Source organism: Medicago sativa, chromosome 1 (assembly GCF_051527215.1).
Source record: "Medicago sativa cultivar Bolivia chromosome 1, Bolivia_mono, whole genome shotgun sequence".
Lineage (NCBI taxonomy): Eukaryota > Viridiplantae > Streptophyta > Magnoliopsida > Fabales > Fabaceae > Medicago > Medicago sativa.
Window position 1 is genome coordinate 74,453,428 of NC_140749.1, and position 7,553 is coordinate 74,460,980.

Consider the following 7,553-nt stretch of genomic DNA (forward strand, 5'->3'; position numbering starts at 1 on the left):
ACCCTTAAAATTTTGGATGGAGGGATTTGTTTTTGAAGGAATTTGATCCCTTGAAAATGATATATGCAAGAATTTGGACCCTTAAACATAATTAACGTTCAAATATTTACATGTTACAATTGTTGACCTAGTTAGTTATGAGTTCTCCTTTCTGCTAAGAGGATCCCGGATAAACGACAATTTTTTCTTTTGCGAACTTTAAATGTTGTTATAACGACAAAAATTCAAAATCATCTAAACCGGAAATCAAACACCCGACCTAGGTTTGTTGCGCACACTCAATATCAAGTTGAACCTCATCACTTAAGTATCTACGCCCATCCAAAAAACAAACATAGATTTTGTCAACATAGTTTTGTCCGAAGAATGAAGTACGAGTACCACAAACACAATCCAGATCCCCCTAAAATCCATGAATCTCATAAGCAGATTATTATGCCACGCCTGTACTTTAAATTACTAGATTTTTTAGGGTTGGGACAATTCAAAAATTGTTATATATGTTCCTGACAACTCCTTTTCTTTCCATAAAAATATGTACTCAAATAAAAGCCAATGTCCAATTACGTTGATACAAAATCAAAAAAATGCAGAAAATTCATAAGAATCTTTGCAACAAACAATTTTTTTAACCACTAGGTGCAAATCCTCTTCTATTATCATCGTTCAAAATTTTCAATTACAATCAACAACTAGAATACAAAAAAAAAAAAAAGAAACAATTAAGAAACTAATTCACCCAATACAAGTTATAAAGGGGAAAAACTACTCAAGAGAAGAAACGCCAGATTCACGTGCATCAACAACAACTTCTTGATGTTATGTATCAGATTCAGATGGTGCAGCCATAGGACAGGAGGAAGAAGCAGAGCATAGAGACGAGAGCGACAGACTCGAACGCCGTAACGATTCCCCACACAAATTCATCAACAATGGAGATGTTCATGAGCTCCGACCACCGCGTTGCTGATAATTTCATCATTACCCTACGGAATACTGATGCCATCACTGCCTCTCTTTTCTTTTCTTTCTGTTGTGTGCAGAATAATAGGGATGAGATATTTGGGTATTTATTTGAAGATTTCAATCACCGCCGTAATAATGGTTGTAAATGGTTAAATTATTACTACACTGTGTTGGCATTGGCATGTGATGCTAGTACTATAAGTCAAGGAAAAGGAAATGGAGTGGGGTCTACTTCCATATAGGCGGTAAAGACCATTTTTTGAACTGAAACAAGGACTTTTTCAAAATGTGATTGCGATTTTTCAACTTTTAAATAGAAAAATTCACATATTTTTTTTCATCAACCATAAATTGATTTAAGTGGTAAGAGATTTATACCTTTAAAAAAGTGATCATGAGTTTGATATATAATTCTTGCGTACAAAGAAAATCATGTTGCAAGCATAATTTGAGTTGATACTTGTGGAATTATATTATACTAGCAGAAAGACTTACATTATATAAAATTGTAGTTAGGATTCTTGAGAAATTGTAGCGGAAAGAAGCACAATTTTAACTATTAGATAAAAGAATCATATGAATTTGAGATAATGATACCAACTTTTATCTATCTTTTTTTTTTTTTTACTGTGGAATCCGTTAATTATTGAAGAGATAAAATCCTTGTATAATTGCCGGTAATTAATAAGTATTTATCTTTTTCCACCTCCGATAAAGATGTTTAAAAAGACTCCCCATTGGAGTTAGAGATGCTCCAAGGATATACTATTCAATATTCATCAAGAAAAAATGTCCTATAAAAAATTAGTTAATAAATAATAGTTAAGTTTTGAATTACCTTAAGAGCATCTACAATGGTAGTAAACTAATAACAATTTGGGTGGCATTTACCATGGGAAAGGTGAATCCTTTCCCACCATGGGAAAGGTTGCCTTTTGACCTTAGATATAATAATAAAAAATTTGAATGGTTTAGATTTGATACTTGCTACCCTTTTCTAACTTTTTGGTTTTGCAATTGAAACAAAAATTCAGACCCCACATACAAATTAAATAAAATATATTTGATTGGGCTGTTTTTTATTATTGAATGGACCTTATTTTGATAGGTTTATTAGAATCCGAAAATAATTTGAAATTTGATAAATACTAATTAAAAAATCTTAAACGCATACGCAACGTAGTTTATGTTTTATTTTGTTATCGTAGATATTGATTTATGAGTTCATGGTGTTTTTTACCTCCCATATGCGCTGATACTTCTTTGAAAAACAAAATAAATATGCGCTAATACTTAATGGTGTTATATAATTTTTTTTAGGGGAATATTACGGAACAAAAATGTTTCAATATGCGTGAAACATGTAAAATAGTAAAAAGAAAACTGATAAATAATTTTGAAAAGATTAAAAACCAATGAATAATAGATTGATGTAATATATCATATCAGAGGAGGTGTACAAAGAAATGTGTTTTAACAGAGGAGGTGTAATTCATGTTTTAGTTTAATATTGCATTTAATTTTGTTTGTCCAAACTAGAAAACCAAACAAAACCTTTAGCAACCTGTTTGATTGCCACATGTAGGTAAAAATGCATATTTTCTATGGTGGGAAAGGATTCACCTTTCCCATGGTAAATGCCACCAACAATTTGTCCCCGTGAACTTATCTTTATTGAAAAGTACTTAAACAGTTCTCAATAACTTTACATCATTATACAAATGTAATATATTTCTTATTTTAAAAGTGAGACTCACTTGTACATATTTTATAAAAGTGAGAATCACTTGTACATATTTTATTGCATTTTTAAATGTAAGATCCGTTAGTTGCTCAGAAGAAAGTCCTAATATAATTGTATGTTAACTAATACTCCCTCTGGTCCTATTTATAAGAGAAATTTAAGTCAACAAAAGTGAATGTATCTGGACTAAATTTTTAACTAGATACATCAACTTTTGTTGACCCAAATTTCTCTTGTAAATATGACCGGAGGGAGTAGATACCCATTTTTTATTCCTCCAATATATGTCATTAATAGAAAGTGGTTTGTTAAGTAAATGAACTCCGCACTACCAAAAAAAAAGTAAATGAACTCCGGCTGAACTCCACCGAAAGTGCTCTAATATAATAGTATATAAATTTTTATTTTTTTTCATTATATAGTTCTCCTTTAAAAACATGCTAATGCTAGCGTTAAATTGGACATCTACTTTGTAACAAACGACCAGCCAGAGTTCCTTTTTTTCAGCTTGCAATCACATCAAGTTGGTAATGAGACGAAGATATGAAAGGCCTAAAGTCTTTTTCATTTTGGAGGGAGTTTTAACTTTAAAATTTTAAACAAATTTATGTATAGGCTAATGTTTTAAATGCCACCAACTATATTTTAGTGATTGATTTATGGTTCATGGAGTCAGAGTTTTCAAAAACTTTAACCGTGGCAACTGTACATGTAAAATTATGTATTATTGATTTCATGCTTGATTTTCAAGTTGATATGATATGATCAAAGCTAAGGTTTTTTCTCTTCCCCAATTAAGATTGATTAAACCGGTAACAAATTGACCCATATATGACAAGAGTGTGAATTCAGTTTATAAGCTTTGTGAAACTCGTTGATAAATAATTTGTAAGTGCTTATGTTGATTTCATATGATAAATGTAGTTGAATGCATTGGGTGCTAGTGTCCCTATTTAGTTATTGAAATTTTGGATAGTTACTAATTTGTGATCCATTGCGCATGCTTTGAATGTAAATGTTGTTTAGACTAGGTATAAGTTTAATGTCGTAGTTTAACCGTCTGTTTGGAATGGGTGAAATAAGGGAGAGAGAAGTTAGGGAGAGAGAAGTAGAAGAGAAAGATTAAACTTCTCTTGTTTGGTTTGAAGAGAAGTGAGAAAGAGAGAAGACTGAAACATGGGACCCACATGTTTTTTATTTCTTCGCGGATGAGCGAAGAAAGAGCAGAGAAAGTGTCTCTTTTCCATATTTTACATTTTTGCCCTTGTCTTCTTTCTCCAATTCAGATCTCAAAATTGCAGAAGATTCTAAAACATCTCTCAATCATATTAGGCATGTCGGCTTCTGCACAACCTCCTGCTAATTAATCTACTGGAACAATTCTTTCTATTTAATTATTGTATTTGTTCTCAACTTCTCAGTAAATTTATTTGTCTCAATTGAAACTTTCATCAATGATATATAAATACATACAGATGGTGACAATTGATTTAAGGGAGAAGGGAACTCAAAACTCTTTTTTTTCTTATACGGAAAACTCAAGACTGATATTCAAGCTAAATTCACATGTGATAATAGAGTGAAAGATTATGGGGGTGGGGAACAACGGCATGAACAACATGTGGGAGAGAAGGAGAACAAAATGGGTTTTTGATTGATAAAACAAAGCTTATGAATGGGTGGGTCGGTAACTTATGGAATTAATTAAACTATTTTTTTTGTTTTGAGATTTTTTATGTCAAGGGTATTTTTGTCCTTTCAAATATAATCAACACTTCTCTCTTCTCTATTTCTCTACTCTTTCTCTTATATCAAACAATCCATTAAATCTACTCTATTTCTCACATATTTCTCTCTTCTTATATTCTCTCTTACATACTTCTCTCTTCACAACTTCTCTCCTCTACCAAACACACCCTAACACTTCGTTTGGTTCTAGGGAAAGAGGGTGGAAGGAAAGTAGCAAGGAAAGAAAGTTCATTGAAAAATGTGTTTCCATCGTTTGGATGTTCTGTCAGAGAGAAAAGAAAGTGTAATGATTGTGTAATTTAGGTGGGTCCCACGTTAAAAAACTTTCCTCCCTAAGGCTTTGTTTGGTTGTTCAAAGAAAGTAGAAGGAAAGAAAGTTAAAGGAAAGATTGTGTAAGGAAAGAATGAGAGTAGAAAGTGAGATGATTTTACTAGTTGTTTGGTACAAGAGAAAGAGATAGGAAAGAAAGATAAAAAATAAAAAACAAAAAAATGTTAGATTTAGTAAATTACATAACTACCCATATATTAAATTGATATGTATTTACTTATATGAATATATATAATATAATACCTTCCTAAAAAAATATATAATATAATACCAAAAAAAAATGTACCAAAAAAAGAACATAGGAACAGCAAAAAGAAAACCTCCACAAGAAAACTACTCACCTAAAAAAACCTAGCGCTGGAAGGGAAAAAAGAAGAAGATGATAAACATTTATAAAAGTAATAAAACAAGGGTATTTATGACTTTTCATCATATGAATGAGTTTCTCCCCCACTTTCTGCTCTAACCAGTGCGGAAACAATTTCAGGTGTGGGGCCCATCAATATTCTTCTTTCCTATGTCTTTCTATGGTATTCCAAACAATGGAAACCTCTCCTTTCCACTTTCTTTCTTTCCACTCACAATCTTTCCTTCCTCCATCAGTTGAAACAAACAGACCATAAAATAAGAAGAAAGCATGAAACAAGAATCTAATGTGGTAAAATGACAATATGGCCCTCACTTTTTGAAGTATATCCACACATGCTTATTTGCTAAAAATTCATTCACGTCAATTTCAAGGCACCTATTGTTTAAAATTTATTTAATTTCATACTGTTACTTTTTTAGCCAATATCGTCCTTTTGTTTATGAAAATCACTATTTTATTTTTTTTAAAGGGAAAATCACTAATTTATACTATTTCATTTCAATGCAGGGCATTTTTGTCATTTGATATGTATATATATCTTTATTTCCTTTCAGTTTCTTCTCACTTTCATTTGTATCAAACAACTAAAAAAATCATCTCACTTTCCATTCACTTTCTATCCACTTTCATTCCTTCAGCAATCTTTCCTCTCACTATCTTTCCTCTTACTTTCTTTGATCATCCAAACATACCCTAAAAGTTGAAATAACACAAAGAAACAATGTTATGTATTTTATATTCAAAGTGCTTGATTGAATGTTTTAATAAATTTTTTATTGTGTACATATGTCTGACAACTTATATATGCACATACTTGCCAAAGTGAAGATACTCTTTAGTGCACAGGGGGAGAGGCAACAATTGAGGAGGTATTAGTTTTAAGTATACTTGTTTTTGGATCTTTGGTGGTAAATAAATTTTATTTTTTTTACCACAAATCCCAAAAAGTTTTTAATGTTACTTGAATCTTGTTGAGGACAAAATCCTTATTTGATGTTTTAAAGATTACAAACATTTAATACTTGTTTTTTAACTTGTTATCTACTAATGAATTTTGTGAGAAATGTTTCATGAGAATATTCTTAATATAAGAAGAAGGTTTTTTGCTCACAAGACAAGTTAAAAACGTCCTTATCAAAGCAATTAAGCAAAAGGACATAATTGGACTTTTTAGAACAAATTCAAGAAGCAAAATATTCTCTATGTCTCACCAAAAGAAGATACTCTGGATATATGACATAAATGGAAGGAATATCAAATGATTACATAAAGGCCATTGCATTTAAAAATGAATTGGAAAAGCACGTGCCTTAAAGAAAGAAGAACAAAATTGTTTTACAAAGAAATAATGTTCTTGAAAACATTATGGTGAAACTACAAATATGGATAAGGATGATGTCATTCGATCACAACCAATTACAACTCATACACAACTGTACTACAACCTCACGTGGGCTGTCTCAAATGGCTAGAAAGAAGAGAATGTTCTTCAGAACATTCTTCACTTGGAATAACACATTTTTTGCAACACTTGTGCATCAAGCAACAAAAGCAAGAGCACATGGGCTGTTTTTTCGTACAAGCCTAACAACTGTATGTTCATGTACATTTCAAGTGAGCTTCAAAGAAACAAGCCTCTATAAATACAAGCACATAGCAAGGCAATTCTTAAGAGCTTACACACAAAGAATTCAATTCTCTCATTCACGTGAATATTCAAAGAAGTATTCATAAAGCTCTTCAACAACAACAAAGCAAGCTTCAAATATTTTTCTTCTCTTGTAGCTAAGATATATCTGAAAGTTTGTATTGATAATATCTCCAAGTTGGGATATTATTTAAAATATCTCTTTGAGATATTATTTTGAAATCTCTACGTGAGATACTTTAGAAATCTCCAAGTGAGATACCATATTCTACAAACACCCACCACCATACAAATTGTAACTAGATCTCAAGTCTATTGGGCTTAATAGTTTGAGATAAAACTTTTCTTGTGTGATCAAGAATCGTAGAAGCCTGCTGAGGTTGATAATACAGAGTGTAGCGGACTGATCTGGTGTGATCAACATATTATAGTGCTATTCAGAAGTTTCTGATAGCAGGATACTATAATGGATAATCTCACACGTAGTGTGGGGTCTGGACGTAGCCGGTTAGGCGAACCAGGATAAAACTCTTGTTGTTCTCTCTCTTCTCTCATCTCTTAATTTCTTGTCCTCACATATAACAAATAACTAACTATATTAATTTTCCAGAGTACTCTGGTCCTTAAACTAAAATTAAATAATTAACCAACTACTTAATAATTATCCAGAACTTTATGGTCCTCTTTATCTTATTCTTAATATCTCCTAAGTTCTCTGGTCCTTTACTGCTTTATTTATTTCAGT

The 7,553-nt window shown here is 31.4% G+C and overlaps 1 long non-coding RNA gene across 1 annotated transcript; it reads left to right on the top strand.

The window, feature by feature from the left end:
- Window positions 1–1,847: 1,847 nt before the first annotated feature.
- Window positions 1,848–2,486, top strand: LOC146957345 (uncharacterized). The gene is made up of 2 exons (XR_015018392.1): window positions 1,848–2,420; window positions 2,452–2,486. It is a non-coding gene; the product is annotated as an uncharacterized LOC146957345 (long non-coding RNA).
- Window positions 2,487–7,553: the final 5,067 nt, after the last annotated feature.